The 24,527-nt window shown below is 44.0% G+C and overlaps 1 long non-coding RNA gene across 1 annotated transcript; it reads left to right on the top strand.

Moving 5' to 3' along the window:
- Positions 1 to 9,288: 9,288 nt before the first annotated feature.
- LOC132210166 (uncharacterized) lies at positions 9,289 to 19,030 on the top strand. The gene is made up of 2 exons (XR_009446403.1): positions 9,289 to 9,547; positions 13,663 to 19,030. It is a non-coding gene; the product is annotated as an uncharacterized LOC132210166 (long non-coding RNA).
- Positions 19,031 to 24,527: the final 5,497 nt, after the last annotated feature.

Raw genomic sequence — 24,527 nt, 5'->3', positions numbered from 1 at the left:
AAAAGACAAATGAAAACACCATAAAAGTAAAAACCAAATTCAACATGAAAAGAGAAAGAGTACGATCACACTTAAATACTAGACCAAAAAATATGCTGACTTCAGCCTCATTACATATGTCAAATATTCATTTGCGCCTTCACTGTCTACTTGGTCTTCCTTCAACAATTTAACATTTTAACTTGTCAACTGAGCAGCCAGGACATCACCCTTCAGATACTTCAGTTCAAAATGAAACTCAACAAAGCTTTGCTCTAATCCAACACCTTGAACATCTGGAATGATTTCCCAAAGGGCCTTTTTCATCTAAATACTATTTTTTGGCTGCTGTAATGTAGGAAAGGCACTGGTTAATGTGCAGAAAGCACGTTTTCATGAATAACAATTGGTAATGATTAGCTTTTCCATTGAAATAACATTCACTGAGGGATAAATAGTAGATGATTTATACGGGAGAATTCCATTCTTGTTTTTTTTGCAAATTGTTGTGATAATGGGATCTTGTGGTCATCCGAGATGAACATTTTTCCTGCTAATATCACCTTCAGCAAAGACCAGAAGAAACATTTTGCTCCATCAAAGAGCGGACACAAAAATGTGGCCAATATAATTTTGGTTTTGGCAAGTACTGGAACCATTGCGACCCACAACATACACGCATTAATTCAATCGGGTTACCCCAAATTCACATCATTTTTCCAGTTTTCCCGTCTTTGAAATTCGTACTAAAATCCAATTTCTTTACAAATAGTGTCCAGTATATATTGAATTCAAATTACCTCAAAACTCTTCTCACAACCAAGAGTGCTACCACGAAGGTATTGCTCCTTTCCCTCCGCTTCAATTAGTGTTAGTTCTAATTACACTGATGAGGGAGAGAAAAGAAATAAGCGATTCGCACTTGAAACTGCAGAGCTACAAGTCTGCAATGTTCACCTCACGTTGTCTCAACATGAAGTGAAGACACACAGCAGTTACTGTATATTCTTGTTTGTGCTTATGACATCACAGGCAAACCATTGTGATGTCACTGGGCTTATTCTTTTTTAAAAGAAAACCTTCCCGAGAAAGAACACAAAACCTGTTCCAGCAGTTACCTGCTGTTTTCCACTTCATCTCCATGTGCGCGGTTGTCATGTGGGGAGGGCTTGTTTGTAAACGTGGGCATCATGTCATGGAAGCAGTTTCCCATCTCCGCCATCTTCCCTTAACGGCCTTCCTGGTATATTGCCCATGGGGGTAAAGGCACCAGGAGGCCTGCCCACATGTGACCAATACGGCGATTAATTTATTTGGTGGCCAGACTGGCTGGTCAGCTGTCAAGAGGATGGATGGTCTCATCTGTCCTGAAAGTCCCTTAAAAACATCCCTGAGGTTAATTTAACCTTTACATTGACCTTCGAATCCTTTGCACTCCTCTCATCACAGTCACAACAACACTTACTGTTATGTCCTGCATGTTCACAAACTCTCTATTCATGCTCATACATAACCTTCAGTTCCAGAGCCCTAATCTTATCTATTAGCCACCAGTGTGACACCCTACAAAATGCTTCTTGGGAATCCAAGTGTTATGCAGCTGTTGGTTTCCTCTTTCCAAACTCACTTGTTTGACTATCAAAAAGGAATGAAATTGTCAAACATGCCTGGCCCCAGGGTGACCTTGAACGTACCTGCAACTGCCCTGTCTCCATCATGGCAAGTCTTCTTCTGGATTGACCACGTTGATTTAATCAGATGATACGATTTTTGTTTTAAAAGCATTGCTGAAACATACTTAATGAAGAGACATTATTCAGCACTTTCCCAACTGATTGAAGTCATGTTAACTGGCTTTATTCCTTATTTTTGCTCCTCCTTCTTTCTTACATAGCAGTGTTACAACTGCTAATTTCTACTGAACTCAGACTTTTCCAGAATCCAGGATGTTTTGGTAAATCAGAAACCAAAATATCTACGATGTCTGAAGCTGGGCTCCAGGGGTATTCAGTTTCTTGGAAGGACTGACAAGAAGGAGGAGGTAGGTTAGCATTACTGGTTACGGAATAAAATTAATATGGTAATGACAATGGATATTAGTTCTGGTGAAATGGAGTCTGGGTACAGTTTAGAAACATCAAGGGACAGAAATTGACAGTGGTCGATGTATATACACCCCAGTCAACTCGAGTGGTAATTTTAGCAGAAGGCACTAAAAAGGAAATTGAAGACACCAGCAGAAAGGGAGAGCTCTAACTATGATGAAAGGTCACTGACTTCAAGAGTCAGGTGACTTCAGCCTGCATAAAGATTGGGCAAAGCGAATCAGTTTTCATTCCATACAGGAGGAATTCCTGACGTACTTTTTAAATTCATTCACGGGATGAGGGCATCACTGGCTAGGCTAACATTTATTACCCATTCCTAAATGTCCAGAGAGCAGTTAAGAGTCAACCACATTGCTGTGGGTCAGGAGTTACATGTAAGCAAGAATGGCACTTTACTTCCCTTCAAGGACAACGGATTCATGCTCATCATTAGACGCTTAATTCCTGGTTTGTATTGAATTTAAATTCCACCGTCTGCTGCAAGTGGATTCAAACACAAGTCCCCAAAGTACTATCTGGGTCTCTGGATTCAGTGTCCAGTGATAAAAACCTCAGGCCATTGTCTCCCCAATGAAGTGTGTGCAATGCGGGTTTCTGGGTCAACACTTTGAGGAACCAACAAGCAAAACTGAAGTTTGAGATGGGAAGACTGTGTCCATGCCCCCTCGGGGAAGTGACCCTCATTTTCACCCACAGAAGGAAACTAACAAGGAGACCTTCCACCGAGAGTGCCAGAGGCTCTCAGAGAGAGCAACCCCCAGAAAGCAGAACTTCACTCACTTGGCTCTATTGTCCCATTCCAGACTCCAAAACTAGAACCTATTTACAGCAACAAATGGAAGTATTTGATGGATGCCCTGGGTTTGTGCTCCTCCCCCATTGCTCACCTACAGTTTTCCTGCTTCACCTTGTACTTCCAGCCAAACATCACTGATGTCAGCTGCTTCCTGCCATTCCAAATACTCCTCCTCAAGTGGAAGGACAAACAGCAATGTGGAAATTCACACATATTTCCGACCTGTGGAGGAAATGATACTGTTATAATTTCAGATAATTTTTAAAGGGCTCTTTTTGCCCTTTGAAGCAGGGGGTGTACAAACACTATCACAGGCTCGAACTCACAACCACTTGTTTCTGAGACCAGTGCTCTGACCACTGAGCTGTGCAGCCAGCCAAAAAGACATGGAAAGAGGGTCTCATGTATTGGAAATAACAAAAGAATAGATAACTGGAGACTATTATATATCAAGACGTAACAAAACCGAAACAGAGCAGAGGGGCATCATGTGCAGAAGGTTGGGAGAATGCAAGGCCGAATCAGACAGTGTCCTGAGTGCCATAAACTGATCTTTCCTGCTGGTCCAGAGATTACGATTCAGTGCCTTCACTGTCGTAGCCTGTTCATGGTTATCATTTAAAGTAATAAATCTGAAATACTGACTGATCTTGAGAAGGAGAATTATGTCATTGATCAGTCAAAATCGATTCACTCCATGTTACAGTTCCACAGCAGCAATGCCAGCTGAAACTGCCTGGCGTGCAATCAGTTTAAAACAAGAACAGAGGGGAGGTCAGGAAAAGTGAAGGGCAATGGTAGTTTGTGAGAGGTGACTGGAGGCCAAGTGGAGCCAGGTTCAATGTGGGTGTTGAAGACCAGTCTTCACTGTTACCCTGGCATACAGATCACATTGGATCAATCACACAAGGATCCTCCTTTGTGTGTTGTCCTTTGCACATCACAACTCGGGTCAGTGCCTTGAGGGGCTCGGATATTTTAAATTTGGCAACTAACTCAGGTCAGTGGTGCACAAACTAAGCTGTGTCGGGACACTATTTAAATGGGTCACCACTCATTGCAATGACCCAGAACTATGCAGAAAGAGGAAGAACACCAAAACAAAATCTTCGCTTTGAATGGCTATCCCTGCAATTTCATCCGCAGGTGCTGACTAAACAGCAACACGAAGAGGACACATTATGCCCTAACACACTGGACACACTGCCACACATCAAGAACATATCAGAACTGACAACTCCTATGACCACTAGGAATTACGGCAGCACACAAGCCCAAAGCCATGCTACGACAAACATTCTCAAGGATTAAAGACACCATACCCATGACATGCAGAACTGACAGTGTTTACAAAATACTGTGCAACGATTGCCACAAACATTATATCAGACAGACAGGAAGGAAACTAGCCGTCAGTGTACATGAACATCAGCCGGCAGCAAAATGACATGACAAACTTTCCCTAATATCAGTACACCCGGATAATGAAGGCCATCAGTTTAACTGGGACAACATAACCGTAGTAGTGCAATCCAAACATAGCCACACATGGGAATTCCTAGAGGCATGGTTCTCAATCCATAATGCAGTCGGCAAACATATAGAATTGGACCCCATATGCAACCCATACAGAACAGAATGCGAAATGACAGAAGTTGCCGGAACAGACCGGGCAGTATAAATTTCAAGTGGAGGAGAACAACATCGCTTCTTCGGAAGTCTCACTCATGACGTTACCTTGCGTGGTGACGAAATTTCTGAACGAAAACAAGCCAGCTGGGCGAGCAAGTTTACAACTTTACTTGTTATCTTAACCGTTTAATGTGTGGCTCAGTGTCAGTCTTATACACACAGTGTTCTACCCGCTTCTCCTGCTGTACACAAGGTTTCCCAGCAAAAGGCAGCTTTGTGTGGAACACATGCACTTTCTCCTGACAATGGGTACTGTTGCCATGAGCTGGGATATGAAATATACAATGAGCTGAAGTAGCCCCACACTCAAGTTACTCATTTACCTTTTAATTTCAATTTTCAATTTCCAAAACCCAGCAATCCATTCACTTCCGCTGCTGGGAACCTGACAAAAACAGTGTTGGCCAGACATTCCTCTTCGGGACTGTCTGTCAATTTGCAAGGGTAGAAAAGCTGTCAACTTCACTCGAGTGAGAGAGGATACAATATTCCAAACTTCCAATTCAAAATCAGATGCCGTATCAATTACACCACTGGCTCCACACGTCTTGCTGCAGCTTTCATCCTGTCGATTGCGATGTAATCAGGGATACTGGCGGAAAAACCATTTGCAAGGTGAATATCCTGCAAAATAATCACCGTCGCTGCTGCACTTCAACGTTCTCCACTTTGTGAAGCGGTGAATGTCACTGGCAAACGAAACACATTAGCCCTCACATGCCTGGTTCACTGTCACCTGTTTCTTTGTCACCTGTTTCTCTGCTGGAACTTGCCATTGCTTTGTTCACAGTCACTGCAAAGTTCTGCCTTGCATATTTTTTTATTAAATTATCTCCTCCCAACTTAAAAACATTCCCTAGTCTTGAAATCTCCCATCCTTGGGAAATGACAACCTCAATTCATACTATCTACATGTCTCATTATTTTATGAACTTCTAACAGGCCGCCTCTCAACCTCCTAAGCACCAGCAAGAAAAGTCAAAGTCTATCCAACCTTTCTTTATAAATCAAAGATTCCATACCAGGCAACATCCTGGTAAACCTCTTCTTAACGCTCGCCAGCTTCATGATATGCCTCCTGTAATTGTGTGACAGAAACCGCACATTGTATTCCAGAAGAGGTCTCATCAACATCCTGTGCAACCTCAATATGACTTCCCAACTCCTAAACTGAAACAATTGAGTAATGAAGGCTGCCGTGCCAAAAGACTGTTTAACCACTGTCTAAATGGGATGTAAACTTCAAATAATCATGTACCTGGATCCCCTAAGTCCAAGAATAGGCACCTTAACAGTGAGAGAAAGTCTGTGGGAGGATGAGGAATAGTTTTGAATTTCTTTGACCTCACATCTGAAGAAATTTATTGTACACATGCAGCTGAATAAGTTCAACAATTCATACTCCGTGAAGAACTATAAATGAACCTGAAGATTTTTCAATTAAAAAGTAAAGTTAGACCCTCTCGAGTCAGAAGGAAGCCATCACTGTTCTGTTTCTGAACTTCTCTTACCCAACAGGTTCTGCAACATGTCCATATGAAGATGGATAAGGGAGAACCAGTGGATGTAGTGTACCTGGGCTTTCAGAAAGCCTTTGATAAAGTCCCACATAGGAGATTGGTGAATAAAATTAGGGCACATGGTACTGGGGGCAAAATACTGAGTTGGATTGAAAATTGGCTGGCTGACAGGAAGCAAAATGTAGTGATAAACGGGTCCCTTTCAGAATGGCAGGCAGTGACCAGTGGGGTACCACAAGGTTCAGTGCTGGGACCGCAGCTGTTTACGATATATATTAATGATATAGACGAAGGCATTAGAAGTAATTTTAGCAAATTTGCTGATGACACAAAATTGGGTGGCAGTGTGAAATGTGAGGAGGATGTTATGAGAATACAGGGTGAGTTGGACAAGCTAGGTGAGTGGACGGATACGTGGCAGATGCAGTTTAATGTGGATAAATGTGTGGTTATACACTTTGGTGGCAAGAACAGGAAGGCAGATTACTATCTCAATGCAGTCAAGTTCGGTAAAAGGGAAGTACAACGAGATCTAGGTGTTCTTGTACATCAGTCAATGAAGGCAAGCATGCACGTACAGCAAGCAGTGAAGAAAGCTAATAGCATGCTGGCCTCATAACAAGAGGAATTGAGTACAGGAGCAAAGAGGACCTTCTGCAGCTGTACAGGGCCCTGGTGAGACCGCACCTGGAGTATTGTGTGCTGCTTTGGTCTCCAAATTTGAGGAAGGACATTCTGGCTATTCAGGGAGTGCAGCGTAGGTTCACGAGGTCAATTCCTGGAATGGCGTCCGGGACTATCATATGTTGAAAGATTGGAGCGACTGGGCTTGTATACACTTGAGTTTACAAGGATGAGAGGGGATCTGATTGAGGCGTATAAGATTATTAAGGGATTGGACACTCTGGAGGCAGGAAGCATCTTTCCGCTGATGGGTGAGTCCAGAACAGAAGACACAGTTTAAAAATAAGGGGTAGGCCATTTAGAGCAGAGTTGAGGAAAAACTTCTTCACCCAGAGAGCGATGGATATATGGAATGCACTGCCCCAGAAGGCAGTGGAGGCCAACTCTCTGGATACTTTCAAGAAAGAGATAGATAGAGCACTTAAAGATAGTGGAATCAAGGGTTATGAGGATAAGGCAGGAACAGGATACTGATTGTGGATGATCAGCCATGATCGTAATGAATGGTGGTGCTGGCTCGAAGGGTCGAATGGCCTACTCCAGCACCTATTGTCTATTCATTCACCATATCCAGATACATGAACGTTGGATCACTCTCCAAAGGTATCAGTAACTATTGCCAATCCTCAGTTACATCTGGAGAACTTGATGTTTGACCTTTCTGAACCAGTGCAGGTCATGTGGTGAAGTCGCACTTGCAATGATATTAGGTAACGAGTTCCCAAATGATCGTGAAGGATTAGTGATGTTTTCCAAAAGAACAATTTAAATGTTTTCACATTTTTGATTCAATCCAATGATCTGACATATTACACAAGGTTGTCACAAAACAATATTTGATACCAGGTACTTATTAGGACAAGTGACCCAAAACTGGCCAAAGAAGTAGGTTTCAAGGAATATCCTGAACAAACAAGGGGACTTTGAAAACCAGGGATGTTTAGGGAGTAAATTCAAGAGCTTATGGCCTTAGGAACTGAAAACATGAAAAAGGTGGGAGTTAAAACCAGAAATCCACAGGAGGTTGGAAGTCAGGGAGAACAAATGTCTTGAAGGAAAAAGCAAAAGGACAGTAGATGCTTGAAAGTTGTAACACAAGCAGAAATTGATGTAAAACTCAGCTTATCTGGCAGTGCTTGTGGAGAGAGAGAGCAGCATTACTGTTTTGTGTCCAGTGACCCTTCTTCAGATATATCTCAGAGGGGTTTGCAGCTGGACGGACTATCAAACGAAAGTGGTGTGATGCCAAAATTTCAAAATAAGGATATGAATTTCAAAACCTTGGTGCTTTGCCACTGAGAAAATGTTTATGTTAGTGAGCACAGAATGGCAAAACTTGAAGATGTTAAAATCGGTGAGAATAAACACATGGGCAGCAGATTTTTGGATCAGTTCAAGATTTCAGGGAAGTAGTATTAAGAAGCCGGCCGGGAGTGTGTTTGGGGAGTTAAGTCGAGAGGTAGCAAAGGAATGGATGAGAGTTTCAGCAGCAGATGACCTGAGATGCTGTTGAGGTTGAAATTGTATGTGGTCTTTGTGATAATGAGTGTGGGGGTGAGTAATGTGGTTAGACGCTCATCTTGGGGTGAAATATTGCACCCTGACTGTGACCAGTGTGTTACCTGCCAGTTACCAGGGGCAGGGATGGAGTCAGTGGCGAGGGAGTAGAATTTTGCTCCCAGCCTGGATTGACATTTTTCATTGTCTATTTAAATGTGATCTATACCCCTTTTCAAACAAGAACGGACTTGGCAGCAGAACTAATTGGTGAACCAACTGTCAGCTTTATTGAGACAAAGTGTGGAGTTTATCTGTTATGAAGTAAACTACAGTGACAAACTCAGACAGCTACTTACAGTTGAATGTGGATTATACTGCTTAAGTCAATAACTAGGCAGTAGAGCAGTGAAACAACTTATTGGAGTTTCTGCAGCCGCGGTCTTCAAACTTTTTCTTGTGTTGGGCTTTTATCTTCTGATTCTCGTTGCTTTCCATTGCACAGACCTTTCTTGAGAATCTCTTTTCTGCTTGTTCTTTTTTGATTAACCTCCCTCTCTGCCCAATCACAGTTCATATGAACAACACTCACCTCACTTCACCACGTGATGTTCTTCATATTCATAATTATTCCCTTTACATCTTACCTGAGGACTGCTAGACCTGTATTTATTACCCTTATTTCACCGCTATTTCTCTATTGGCTGACAGAGCGGTATCAAAAGTATCTTTAGCTTTGAGCTGCCGGAAGCCTTTTCAATCGCGACTTATTAAAAAATAACAAAAGAACTGGGATGTTGTCAATCAGGAACAAAAACAAAGTTGCTGGAAAAGCTCAGCAGGTCTGGCAGCATCTGTGAAGGTAAAAAGACAGATCCAGTTTTCAGTCTCATTCGTCTCAAAATGCAACATTGCGACGACGTTCATTTGCTCCCAACAATAACACAAAGCACTGCGCATGCTCCAGCTCACAGTGAAGTCTGGCTGATTGATGTCAGTGCGCGACCAATAGGAGCACAGGTGTGCCGTGCATGACCGGACGGATGTCGCCCAATCGGAATGAAGGGAGGGCGGGATCAGTGAAAACCACGTGATCATCCACGAGTGCGGTGCAGAGTCGCTGAGATAACCGGAACTGCAGATGCTGGAGAATCCGAGATAACACGGTGTGCAGCTGGATGTACACAGCAGGTCAAGCAGCATCAGAGGAGCAGGAAAGCTGACGTTTCGGGCCTAGATCCTTCGCTGAGACCAAGATTTGTGCAATTGAGGTAAGAGCAGGCCACAGTAAAGAAAGCAAAACGGTAGAAAGCTGGAGGGAAGTGATATTCGTATGGGTTTGGAAGTTTTACAAACAGTTAGTGCACGTCGGAAAACACACCCATTTGAAACTCCCAGACTCACGTTTGCAGAAAACAAATCAACGCCTCAGATGGCGATAGGCCCGTGTGACCGTCACCATCTTTATTGGGGGCAGTGATCCGCGGGGCGCATGCGCGACAGCTTTGAAACTTTAAAAGGGCCGGGGTGAAGCTGGAGGAACACAACAGGACAGGCAGCATCAGAGAAACAGGAAAACTGACGTATTCGGGCCCACACCCTTCAGAAATGGGGAAGGGGATGCTGAAACGAACAGGGAGAGAGTGGGAGACAAGTGGAGCGGAGACAGACAAGTTAAAGAGGTGGGGATGGAGCAGGTAAAGGTGAGTGTAGGTGGGGAGGGGATGGGTCAGTCTATGGAGGACCAACAAGTCAAAGGGGTTGGGATGAGGTTAGCAAGTAGGAAATGGGGGTGTGGCTTGAGATGGGAGGAGGGGATAGGTGAGAGGAAGAGCAGGTTAGGGAGGTGGGGATGAGCAATTGTTTATTGCGAACTGAGTGTAGGTGTTCTGTAAAGTGGTCCCCAAGCCTCTGCTTGGTTTCCCTGATGTAGAGGAGGCCACAACGGGCACAGCAGATGCAGTATACCACATTAGCACCTGCATACCCCATACAGATGGCCTCAAAGCCCTACGCTATTTCCTGTCCTGCAGGTCTGACCAGTTCCCCTCCACTGACCCCATTATGTGCTTTGGTGAACTCGTCCCACTGCCTACAGACAAAGGGGGTGGCCATGGGTACCTGCATGGGCCCAAGCTTTGCCTGCCTCTTTGTTGGAACAATCCCTCTTCCGTACCTCTTCATCCAGTACATGGATGACTGTATCGGCGCTGCCTCGTGCTCCTATGAGGAGCTCGAACAGTTCGCCCACTTCACCAACACCTTCCACCCCAACCTTAAGTTCACCTGGACCATCTCTAACCACCTCTCTCACCTTCCTGGTCCTCTATTTCCATCTTGGGGAACAATCTCAAAACCGATATATATTTCAAGCCCACTGACTCCCACAGCTACCGAGAATACACCTCCTCCCACCTGTCAAGTTTGTTTTCGGAGACCCTCACGGACGTGCTGCAATAACAAGACACTGACCTGTTTAGAAAAACGCCAATCATTTTCTTACCAAGCAAGTACAAGCTGTGAAGAATCACTGTACTCATCCCGGCACACAGTGCAAAGTCTCACAAGGAGTTCTCCCCGGACAGTCCCTGCTTTTTATACTTTACAAAAGACATGATACAGAAAACTATTTCACAACCTCCAATGACATGATACATAAAACAATTACTACAACAGACAAAAACAGGATACCAAACAATTATTACATCAACAACATAAAAGACCAGGATATAGTATCGATTGCTTGTGAAGTAGCTGCTCATGGCAGGAGGCGATTTTGAGTTGCTGTCTGGGACAGATTCTGATTTCTAGTTGCCAGTGTGTCTGGCTGGAACCAAATCAGTGCCCTGGCCCCTTTGCCAGCGACAGAAGTGACATGCTTCAGAGGTTTCACACCTTTACAAAATTTCCCCACCTAACCCTATTTCAAACAGTTTGATTTGGATTTTAATTCAGTCAGAAAGCTTAACACAGTGCCTGCATACCGATGTGTGAGAAGATAAGGAGTTACAAAAGCATTACACTGAATTCCTAGCTGGGCAGTAAGCTTCAGGGTCGTGCCTGCATACCATTGTGTAGGTAGATAAAAGACTTTAATTTATAGGAGTATAGACATCAATGGGATGTTATCCCAATAACATCTCACAGGCACCACTCGAATGAAGTGTATTGGCGAGCTGAAGGCAATAGGGGAGGGGAGGGGAGGGGTGAGCTGAATATCCTGTCCATCCATCAAACTGTTTTCTCTCTTGCATTTCATCTTGGAATATCTGGGAGAAACTCCGCTGGGACTTACTGTCATTTTAATGGAGAGGTGGGTGGGTAGGATGGCGATGCCAGGATGTGGGAAAGGAAGACTAGGATCCCAGGACCTCCCCACACCACACCAAGTCCCAATCCCACCTCTTGGCCCCTCTCGGCCTGTCTGTGAGGTTTGGGGGTGAATGGAGGGAATTGTTCCCATTGACTGGGACCTTATTCTGATCTCTGGGAGGGGTGGGGGAGAGAGAGTTGGAGTGTCAGTGCAGGCTCTGGGTCAGGGGAGGGGCTCAGTATTACAAAGGGGCAGAAACTGCAGGGTTTGACATCCCACACCCCCACACCACCCCCCAACTCCCTCTACACCAGTGTTCAGGATGAGTTAAGCTCCTCCATCAACGTGTGGCCATTTTCACATTTTGCTGTTTGTGGGACCCTGCACAGCAGGAAGTGTGGAGGTGGGGTTGGGGTGATGATGGGAGTGTTGGGGTGAAAAGGAATACAGCTGAACAGGTAGAGGTGGGCATATTTGAGGGGGCTTGGTACAGAATCTTGGGAGGTGGTGGTGAGAGGCTAATTCCCGTGTTCAGTCCGACTCTGCTCAAAAGTTGAAATGGGGGAGTGTAATATTTCTAGGCGGGTTCAGTGGGGGAGGGGCCTGTTTACACATTGCAGCCTGTGGAGGCATTGGACCAGATTCAGACAAGGTGTAGAGGGAGTCCCTCAGCAGTCCCACACATAGCTGCCGGTGGGATCTTACTGTGCACCACTGCAGCCTGCAGGTCACCCTCACGTGCAACGCGAGGCTGTCCAAAGGGCCCTGGGCTGAGTCTGCTGATGGCCTGATAGTGAGTGTACTCAGTTGGTATGTCATCCTTCCTTTCCCCACCGCTCCCGCAGCCCAGAGCCAACCCACGTCCCCTCACCCCTGCAACCTCCAAAATGTGACACTGACATTGCAAATGCCCACAAGGCACAGTGGGGAGATGGGAACACATGGCAAACGTGAGGCAGGAGAGGGCATTGCTACTGAAGCATGGAGGAAATGGAGAGAGTGAGGGACATTGATCGATTCTCGAGCAGGAGAAAGTCAACAGAGATGGATCCATGGATAGGGACAGAGACAGAGACGGGGAGGGAGAGAGACAGGCGACTGGACACTTTGGAAGGTTCATCATTAATATTTCATGTAGAAACAGCACCAATCCCGGGTGGAGTGGGCAAGAGGTTTGTGCCTGGTTCATGGGAGTGGGCAGAGGGGAACATTGGTCATTTCTTTGTGTTTTTTTTACTGCCTCGCCAGAGTGTCAGAGAACAAGCTGGTGGGGACAGGTTAAACACTGAGTGTGGAGATGGAGAGGGACAGAGACACAGGCACTGGGGAGTGACTCCCCACCACTGAGTCACTGCCCAGCCTCTCAGGAAATAAACCCTGGGGGCAGTCAGAAAGCATCTGCCCCTTGATCCCAGTTGAAATCTCTTCCATTTCGCTGAGCTCAAAACCAGGGGAAAGTGCTGATAAAATGGTGAAATGTTGGAGGTCAGTCAGTGGTGGGATTGCCTTTGTTTCTGTTTATTTTGTTTCAAAACATCTTGGCTTTGATTTGATCAATTTCTGTCTGTTTGTTTCTCTCTCCGTTCCCCCCACCCCACACTCATCCATCTCTGACTCTGTCTCTCTCTTTCTGTGCTGGGGCAGGCGAGCAGATATCTGACACTGAAGCTTGCAGACAGAGTGAGGCGCACAGATTCTGGGAGTGGGGATGGGGGATGTGTGAGGGGGTGTGAATCCCAGCCCTGGAGTAAATATCTCTCCTGCCCTTCCCCTCAAACAGAAACACTGGGACAGTCCTGAGGCAGTTTGAGACATCTTCCTGTTCCCCGTTCTCTCTCTGGGTTTAAAATCAGGAGCTGTGCTGGTGTTTAGGTGGGGAGGGCGGGGTGGGGTGAGGTGAGGAGACTGTGAGGTTGTGGGTGTTCAGACAACCAGCAGTGGGATCTTGCTGTGCTGGGTGGGGAATGTCTCACATTGCTGAAGCAGCAAGCGGTGAGATTTTGCTGTGCTTTCGGTGCTTTTTAAAAATTTTAATCCATTTTCATTTCTCTCTGTCTTACCTCCACCCCCAAGGAGATTTTATTCAGGAGCTGAAACTCGATGATGCAGAGTCAGAGAATCAAATCATTCTGCAGTGAGGAATCGTCAGACAGGAGCTGGGACCAGAGAGACCGAGACTGAGAGAATTATAATCAACCATCCAGTGTCCTTGTCGTTCACTTACACACTCACATGCTCACAGGGGAAATGAATTGTGGGGCTCAGGCAGTCTCTGGAGTTTGGACCACAAGGGCGTGAGCTCTGGGCTGGGACTTGGGGAGACAAAGGGGCAAAAATGGGGCTGCTACACAGTCTGATCCCACAGATTTTACTGCCTTCCTCTGCCTCCATATTCCCAGCTTCTTGTCTCTCTCACAGCTTTCTATAAATCCCCTTCTCCCCTCCATCCTTCAAATCTCCCCCTATCCACTGTACACAGGCTGTTAAAAGGAGAACAGAGTGGGGATGAATTCACAGGTTGATGCTAGGGTAACAGAATGGGGATGGGTTCAGAGGTCAATGCTAGGGTAACAGAATGAAGATGGGTTCACAGGCCAAGGCGAGGAGAACAGAGTGGGAATGCGTTACTAGGTCATTGCTAAAGCAGCAGTGTGGGGCTGTGTTCAAAGGCCATAGCTGGTAGAACAGAGCGGGGGTGCGAGGAGAACAGAGGATGCATTCACGGGCTGCTGCACAGGGACATACTAAGGAAGGGTTCTCTGGCCTATGCTAGCACAACAGAATGGGGATGGGCTCACCGGCCATCCCTCGGTATAATAGTGTGGGAATGAGTTAACAGGCCATTTTCTATGAGAACAGTTTCAGGATACGTTCACACATCGCTGCTAGGAGAACAGAGTGTGGGATGGGTTTGTAGTCTATGGTTAGAGGAACATTGTTAGGATGGGTTCATAGGCCATTGCAAGGAGAACAAGTGGGAGTGGGTTAACAGATCATTGCGAGGGGAACAAGATTAAGATGGGCTCACAGGCCATTGCTAGAGGAACAGAATGGGGATGGGATCACAGACTATTGCTATAAAACTAAATTGGGATTGTGTCCCCAAGTCACTGCTAGGAGAACAGTGTGGAGATGGTTGAAAAGTCTGGTGCTAAGGCAAAAGCGTGAGGATTGGTTCACAGGCTGGTGCAAGTGATACAGTATTGATGGTTTCACAGACTGTTTCTGGCAGAGCAGATTGGGAACGGTGTCACGGGCAGTTGTCAGTGCAGCAGAGTGGAGGTGGTTTCACAGGCCGTTGCTCGGGGAAGAGAGTAGGGATTGGCTGACAGACTGTTACTAAGGGAACAGAGGCAGGATCAGTTCACACGTTGTTGCTACGAGAACATTTTGTGGATGTTCAACAGGTTGTTGCTTGGGGTACAGTGGAGATGTGGTCACAGACATTTGCAATGAAATTGGGGATGGGTATGAGCCTGTTGCAAGGGGATCAGAGTGGGGATGGATTCATAGGCCTTTCCAAGGGCAACCGTCTAAGGATCTGCTCACAGGCCTTGACTCGGGCAACACAGTGGCAATGGGCTCACAGATTGTTGCTGGGGGAACAGATTGGGAATGTTTCACATGCTGTAGCTACAAGAAAAGACTGGTCATGTGTTAATAAGTTGTTGCAAGAAGAAGGGAATGCAGACGTGTTCACAGGTCATTGATAGGAGAACAGTGGAGATGTGTTGACAGGCCATTGCTAGCTTAACAGAATGGGGATGGGCTTACAGGCTTTTGCTCTTGGAGAATAGTGTGGATGGTTCACAGGGAGAGAAAAAGTGTAGAACCGACACAGAGAGAGATCAACAGACAGACCGAGAGGGAAACAGAGGGATGCATAGATTGATTTGTTGTCACATGTACTGAAATACAGTAAAATATTTTGTTTATGAGTGGTACAGATCAGATCGGATCCAGGCAGAGTCAGCATGGTTTACAAAAAGGAATCCATGCTTGAGGAAAATGTTTAATTTAAAAAAAAACACTAGCCCAATCACTGTAACTCCTGGGAAACTCAGGCTGCAAATCACAGCACTCGGTCCCCACTGAAATCAACTGATTCACAACACTCCGATTTTGCATCTCTTTTTGCTTCTGGCCCTGTCTCACCTTCACCTCCCTCAGCCCAGCCAGATCCAATGTCAATTAGTGCTCAATGCCAATGCAGGCCAATGGCAAATCCAATGTTTACCTGGAAAGCGAGCAGGAGGAACACAAGACACAAGGTGTTACAACGTGATGGGGTTGTCGATGACAGGTTAGAGAGGCACAAGGATCTCATCTTTATGCTCCCATGTACTAGTTAGATGAATATGCTCAGTGCACATTACTCCTTCTACATTCATCAGTCTTGTGCTTGTGTTTAAGTTTTGAAAATGGCTTTGAACGTGAGACAAGTGGAGCTGTAACAATCCCATGGTATTCAGCAGCAAGAAAATACCAATCAGGCTTTTCAAAAATGGGTATCTTCTGAGATCGTGAGCCACATGGAAGAATGAGAACTGTCTCACTGGGGGTCTCCATGTCTACTTTCAAAGTCTGCTCGAGGCGACCAGAAACTTTGCTGAATTTGTAAGTTTATCGAGAGTAGTGCTGGAATACAGGGAAATTGCAAAGTTTAGTCATTTGTTAAACAGAAGTTGCAAGAATATATCCAACTGTTACAGACAAGCCAATTTACTTCGGGTGCTTGGAAACTTGTAGACGCAACGGTGAAGGCAAAATGAAGAGTTACATGGGCAAAGATCAGTCAATTCATGGGAAGTTGCCATACATTTCTCCAGGAGACATGATGTTAGTTAACTTGCTGTTAATGACCTACGTTTTCTTTTCAACGTGTGAAATATGGGGTTGATCAGAGGAATACAGTTCATGTTTGTCCAAGACTTCCAGAAAGTATGTGATTCAATGTTATTGAGCTGACCCGTGAGTTTATGTATTTGGGGAAAATAACTACAATAACAATCCATGTACAAAATTGGCTGAGAGAAAGGAAATACAACAGTGGCTTTGGATATTTTTTGGGATAGTTGAATGAATCTATTGAAATTCCCTCGGTGGCGATGTTGAGACCCTTGTGTTTTCCAAATATATATTAATGCTCTAAACATAGGACTACAGGGGACAGGATCAATATTTGTGCATACGTTAGGATTCAGAAACAGAGAAAAATGTGAGCAGAATGGTACAAAGAAGAACAACACAGCAAAGGAACAGGTACTTTGGGCCACCAAGACTGTGCTGATACATGATGCCTTTCGAAACTAAAAACCTTTTGTTTCTGTGCAATCCATATCAGTTTATTCTCTGCCTATTCACCTATCTCTCATATCCACCTTTACCACCCCCTCTACTAGTGTATTCCAAGCACTTACAACCCTCTGTCTAAACGCTTGCCTCTTACATCTCCTTTAAACATACACCCTTTTGCCTTAAACTTAGGTCCCATAGTAATTGACATTTTCACCTGAGAAAATACTTCACTCTCCATTCAATCAATGCCTCTCATAATTTTCTGGAAACTTGTGTAAAGTTAGTGGGGTGTGTGGATCAGAGGTGGATGAATTTCAATGTGGAGAAGTGTCAGGCCACACATTTTGATGGGATGAATGTACATCAGCAATATAAAATAAAAGGTGCAACTCTAAAGGTGTGGCAAGGATAGAATGACCTGGGTATATATGTGCATAAGTAATTGAATGTAGAAGGATAGATTAAACGAGAATTTATTAGACCCTACGATATTGTGTTTTATTATTAGTGCCTTTGAGTACAACAGCAAGGTGGTTCAGATTTCTCAATGGCAATGAACAGGGTTTTGTTTCTAGGTTTCATTCAGACACATTAGGATTGCAGCAAGAGCAAGTGGCCAATTGTCTGGTTGGGTGGATGGAGAAGCCTGATTCATTCATATGAAAACCTAGGATAGAAACTTATGGCCCTGAGGAGACGCTATCCTCAAATTGAGTGACTGCTGGCCACGCTGAGGGATATTGTACAGCAGGGAGGATAGTCAGTCATCCTGAGCTATGAAGAGGGGATGTTGTGAACATCTGTCCTGGACTGACGGTTGGATTTTTGAAACTCCTTTTATCAGAGCTCAGAGTGGCTGGTACACACAGGAAAACTCAAATCAATTGAAATGATTATCTCTTCTGAATGGCTCGCTATGGCTGATGGAGATTGATTTTACAAACTAACTCATAGAATTTCCACGGATTAACCTCAGTTACATCACCCGATTCCAAGGGATTTCCTTAATTTTGAAACTATTCTCTGACACGGAACTTTTGAAATCTTTCCAGCTGCAGATTCCAGCAGATCTTAATATTGTCATCAATAAGACTGTTTCAGGGCTAAATTTTTTTAATGAGTCATTAATAATTTAGGGATTTTATTGTTGTCCTGTGTTATTTGGGAGAGGTTCAATGTCTCTGCACCTGGAGTGACACCTTTGCTTGGGATCTGAATCCATGTTAATCTATTGCTCTCTTTCACTGGTGGGCGGAGGGCACTCTTTCTGTGCTGTAAATCTGTATAACTCTGTCCATCTGTATGGCTTTATGACCCTTGCTTTCCTTGATCACCTCTCTGCCATTATCGAACTTCCACTGCCTCCAATCATGCATGTATTTTAGATTCTGTTTCGGGCTACACATTTACTGTGTCTTCTCCCACTGCCCATCCCCTCACTATGTGCGACTGGCTTACCAGCATGATGTTCCCACATTATCTTTCACAGGAATTGATTCTTAAGTGCAACAGTCCACCTGTTTTCCACTTCGGAGATAATATTAACAATCACATTCAGCAGCATTCCTCACCTCCACCTAAAGGTTGGGAGATTTTGGCAAACAGCATTTCCTTTTGTCTCTTCACAACAGATAACGCATTAGCCACAGCCAACCAGTTTGTGGTTACAGTGCTCAAATATTAATAGTGCCCAATTAATATTAATAACACCTCCTTCAACTCAACCAGACAGGGGCCAGCCCTTCTTTAGTTGAGGTCTCCAGTGATGCTTTGAAAAATCAGAGTCAATCTGTCTGCGTGAAATTTAAACAAAGTTTGGTCATCATCTAACTGGTGCATTTTCCTGGTAATGCCTTGACCAATCAGAGTCTATTATTCGCCCAGTCAGGTCATGACAGTATAAAACGTTTGTTCCCTTTCCATTGGTGCTTATTGTGAATGAACCGAAATGTGCAAGACAAAAAGCTTTGATGAAACTTGCCTTTTTTGCATACAGTTAGACATTATTGAACTGTTGTACATTGTTGTGGCTCGGCCTCTCTCACAATGCCACCACACAAGGCCTTGTAGATGATTATGGAGGAACAATGTGTATTGTGGTTGATTAATTATTTCAATAAATAAAGAGAGGACAGAACTGTGAGCATCGGCCCCTTATAAAATGAGCTTTGTAAAGGGTAACATTGAGGAGCTAGGAAAGGGCAGGAGAGTTAAACAAATACTTTTCAATAATATTCACATTCAGAGCATTCTTGCAACTTTAAAATACACAAAAATAGTCAAGCAGCAAAAAGGGGAGGAAATAACCATAACAGGAGAAAACATACTGTGGTCAATGAAGTGTTTCAAAAGCTAAAAAGAGAAGAGAACTGTGAACATCGGCCCCTTAGAGAATGAGGTTTGTAAGTGATAATGGGGAGCCAGCAAAGAGCAGGGGAGTTAAACAAATAATTTTAATCAATCTTCACAGTAGGGAACACTTACAACATTACAAAAAAATTAAGTAGCTCAGCAGCAAAAAGGGGAGGAAAGAACCATAATAATGATCAGAAGAGAAAAAGTATTAGGGAAAATAATAACCATTGACAAAGAAAATAGAGGTCGGCCGTTTGGTCATTCAAGCCTGCTCTACCATTTAACATGATCATGGCTGATCATCCATCTGTTCCTGCTTTCTCTCCATACTCTGATCCCTTTCACCCCAAGGATTATATCCAAATCCTTCTTAAATACATTCAATGTTTTGGCTTCAGGTGCTTTCTGTGGCAGATAATTCCAGAGGTGAGGAAATTTCTTCTTATCTCAGTCCTAAATAGCTTGTCGATGACAGGTTAAAGAGACACTAGGATCCCATCTTTATGCTCCCATGTATGCCCATATCCTAAAAGTCTGACCCATGGTTCTGGACACCCTGTTTATTGAGAACAGCCTTCCTGTGTTTATCCTGTGTGGCCCTGTCAGAATTCTTTGTTTCTATAAAAGGCCACTCTTCTGAACACGAGTGAATATAGTCCTAACTGATCCAGTCTTTCTTCACATGTCAGTCCTGTCATCACAGGAATCATTCTGGTCAACCTTCACTGTACTCCCTTCACATCCAAAGCATTCTTCCAAAAGAATAATGAGACCAAAATTGCACACAAGAATCCAGCTATGGGCTCACTGAGACCTGTGGAATCACAGAAGGACGTTCCTGCTCCTGTATCTGAATCCTCTCGTTAAGAAGGCCAAAAGAAACTAACTTGTGCTTGGGACATTTGAAAACAAAATGTAAGTTTTGTGTTAAATACAAAGCTAATTTATTTGACGCTTATCCAGAAAATAAAAACCTATATTTTCAGGAAAGTCAATTTAACAACAGTAGAAACAGACAACAATGAAATGTGTTCATTACCGAACATAACTCATAGCAAAATGCAACCACTGTGGTTATTTGTGAATTCACTCATGTTTCAGGGGGTCGGGTGTTTGAGTGAATCCCTTCCCACATTCAATGCAGGCAAACAACCTCTCTCCAGTCTGACATCACTGGCATACAATGAGGTGAAATGATCACCTTAACCCAGTTTGTAAGTGAAAGCACTGGAATGGTCTCTCACCTGTGTCAACACATCAATGGATCATCAATTGTTGAGAACTTTTAAAGCATTTTCTGCAATCTGAACATTCAAAGTTATTTCAATAATGTGAACAAGTTCACGGGGCTAATTGTTCAGAATCTTTATACCATTTCCCACATTCTCTGGCCAGAATGAACTTGCTCGTGTTTCAGCAGGTACAATGATCTGACGAATCTCTTCCTGCACATGAAGCAAGTGAATGGTATCTCCCCTGTGTGGCTGCATTGGTGTACAGCGAGGTTACATATTCATCTGTACCCAGTCCCATCATGAGAGTATCTTATTGGGCTCTCAACAGTGTGAACATGTTGATGGGACATCAGTTCTCCAGAACATTTACAGCATTTCCTGCAGTCTGAACATTGAAAAGGTCTCTCATTAGAATGAACTTTCTGGTGTTTCACCAGGTCAGATGAGTGAGTGAAATGCTTCCTACATATGGAATAGATGAACTGTCTCTCCCCAGTGTGAATGCGCTGGTGTATTGGGAGTTTAGATGATCGCTTGAACCGAGTCGCACAGTGAGAGCACCTGAATGGTTTCTCACTAATGTGAGATATTAGTTCTCTCGAACTTTTCTCGCAATTCCTAGAGTGTGGATCTTTTAAAGGTCTCTCCCCAGTGTGAACGTGCTGGTGAGTCAGCAGATGGGATGAGCGAGTGAATCCTTTTGCACACAGAGCAGATGAACTGCCTCTCTCTTATATGAACTTGCTGGTGTGTCAGCAGACTGGGTGATCAAATGAATCCCTTTCCGCAGTCAGGGCTGGTGAACGGTCTCTCTCCAGTGTGACCACACTGATGACTTTCCAGGGAAGATGGATATTTGAATTCCTTCTCACATTCCTCACATTTCCACGGTTTCTCAGTGCGAACACTGGTTTTGGCTTCCATGATCAAAGCCTCATGAAAGTCAAGACATGATGAATTCAACATTTCCGTTAGAATCTGCAGTGAGATTTGAGTTCACTCACTGCAAATGCTCCAACTTCCTGTAAAATGAATTACAGACAGTAAGAAGAAAATGTGACCCACAGAGAAAAAGGCAGAACTTTAAAACTGGACTGAATACATCTGATCATTTGTGCGATAGACAGTGGACAATGCGACCATGAAAGCTCTTGGATTGTTATAACAATAGAACTGGTTCAGTATTAAGCGTTAGTGAAAGGAACTGGCTGCCAAATCTGGGGCTGCATAAAGGTGTTCTTTGTGGGAAAACTGAGAAATACGGAGAGCATTAATGGAGATGGGCTTCATACGGGCAGCATGGTGGATCGGTGGTTAGCACTGCAGCCTCACAGCACCAGGGACCTGGGCTCGATTCCAGCCTTGGGCGACTGTCTGTGGAGTTTGCACATTCTCCCTCTGTCTGTGTTGGTTTCCTCCCACAGTCCAAAGATGTGCAAGCTCGGTGGATTGGCCATGCTAAACTGCCCATAGTGTTCAGGGGGGTGTGGGTTATTGGGGGATGGGTCTGGGTCTGGGTGGGATGCTTCAAGGGGCGGTGTAGACTTGTTGGACCGAAGGACCTGTTTCCACACTGTAGGGAATCTAATTCATCTGCCAGTAATTCTAACAACCTCCCAAACTCACCAGACAGAATCACAAGATCAGGTGGTGCATGGGAAAACCATCACTTCCAGGACTCTTAGCAGCAGGTTCAGACTGGAAAAGATTATTGACTTGCTCAATATGTCAGAATGCATTTTATTAAAAATTAAACCTGCTGAAAAAATAGGGACTGTGTTCATTCTGACAGTCAGAGTTTATTTCAGCCTCTAGTTCAGTTAGAATGTAATACTTTGCCAATGATTTTCTGTATCATATAACCTATTCTGCAAATAACATCTTTCTTCAGGCTATCTTCAAGTTTTTGCAAGAAGAAAATAAATGATGAATCATTTGTACCTTACACATTTTAATTACTGTCCTCACTGCTTATGACGGGGACTGTACCACATAGTGAATAGCACATACAGATTGGGCTATTATTCTGCAGAAAAAAAATCCATTCAGTTTGCAAGCTGCACCATGACTTTCATTTTAACTTCCCAACCCAGACAAAATCCTCTGTTAAGAACAAAGAACAACATAGCACAGGAACCGGCCCTTTAGCACTCCAAGCCTATGCCTGCACATTCTAACCCTCCATGCTAAAAATGCCTTGATTCACAGGATCCACATTCCTCTCTTCCCTTCCTGTTCATGTATTCAGCCAGGTGCTTCTTGACTGCTGCTGCTGCGTCCACTTCCATTGCCTCCTGTGGCAACACATTTCAGGAAATCAGCAACCTTTGTGTGAAAAGCTTGCCTTGCTTATCTCTTTCACACATTCCCCCTGCAGCTTGAACTTGTGTCCTCCAGTAATTTATCCCTCTGCCCTGGGGGAAAAAAGTCTCATATATTCCACTGTATCCATGTCATTCACAATCTTATAAACTTTTCTCAGGCCACCCCCTCAACCTGCTGCGTCCCAGTGTAAACAAACCAAGTCTTTCCAACGTTTCTTCAATGCTAAACTCCCCCATAACCATGCAACATCCTGGGAAACCTATTCTATACCCTCTCCAAAGCATCCACATCCACATGTGATGTCCAGAACTGAATGCAATATTCTAAGTGTGGCCTAACTAGAGTTCTACAAAGCAGCAGCATGACTTGCCTGTCCATATCGCCAATGCACCTTCCAATGAAGGCAGTCAAACCAAAGGCTTTTTATACTAAATTATCTACCTGCACCATCACTTTCAGTAGCCTGTGGACCTGCACACCCAGATCCATCTGCATATCAATGTTCGTAAGAGTTCTGTCATTTACTCTATAATTTAAACCTGTACCTGACTTTCCAAATTACATCCCCTCATATCTGTCCAGATTAAACTACATGTCATCTTTCTGCCCATAACTCCAATTTATTTATACTCTGCTGTATCATCTGACAATCCTTCTCACTATCCGCAACTCTACCAACCTTTGTATTGTCCGCAAACTTATTTATTAGACCAGCCACGTGTTCTTCCAAGTTATTTATGTAGATCAGAAACAGCAGAGGTCCCAGCACTGATTCCTGTGGAACACCACTAATCAAAACCCTCCATTCTGAAAAGTATCTTTCCACTGCTACACTCTGCCTTCGATGTAGCTATCTCTCCAGCTCATGTGACATCATCCTTTGTACCAGTTTGCCCTGATGGACAACTGCACCATTCTAATGAAGCTCACATGACCTGAAGGCACAGCAGTTTTCTTTCAATTTGACACTTTTCAATCTTCCAGATTGAATGTGGAATTCTGCAGTCCCTGCACCATCAAACAATTATAAGGATCTGGAAAACTTGACCTGGAAATATGCTGGTACTGATGTCACGTTCAGACTGTTACTGCTCATCGTCAATTCCCCACTTAGTGGAAATATTTTCTCTGTAACTCCGCTATCAGTCACTAATCATATTCCCAAAACTTTGATCAAAAATATTTCTTATTAATCAATTTCCAGGGATACCTCTGTCAGAATGAAGTGATGTGTTTTAGCAGAAGGGATAGGAAGAGGCAATAACACAACACTAAAGAGTGTGCAGAGTCTGAGGGATTCACATGCACAGATATTTGAAAGGAATAAAATAGATTAATTCGTCAGAGAAAATTTGATGCTGATTGATTCCAAAAAAATACTGAACCAGCATTTGAGAGAAAAATGCAAAGGTGCAGGGATAAAACAAGGGAATAGGACTGACTGGATTGCTCCAGACATTTGGCATTGGCTGAATGGTTTGCACTTTTTGATTGTTTTATATGGTCCTTCTTGTATTCTAAACCTACAGATTCAGTTATCAATCAGGTGAATCTGTGCTACATGCACTCCATAGTTGTTAGACCGTTCCTGACAGCAAGTCTGAGAACTAAAAACAGCTAATCAACTGTAATCTCACCACAGATAGTGTATCTCAATTTCTGATATCTTAAATCTTTTTCCACAGGCACACACACGCATACCTGAATGCTACCACATTCAGATGC

Source organism: Stegostoma tigrinum, chromosome 11 (assembly GCF_030684315.1).
Source record: "Stegostoma tigrinum isolate sSteTig4 chromosome 11, sSteTig4.hap1, whole genome shotgun sequence".
Taxonomy (NCBI): domain Eukaryota; kingdom Metazoa; phylum Chordata; class Chondrichthyes; order Orectolobiformes; family Stegostomatidae; genus Stegostoma; species Stegostoma tigrinum.
This window is presented reverse-complemented; position numbering and strand designations above follow the sequence as displayed.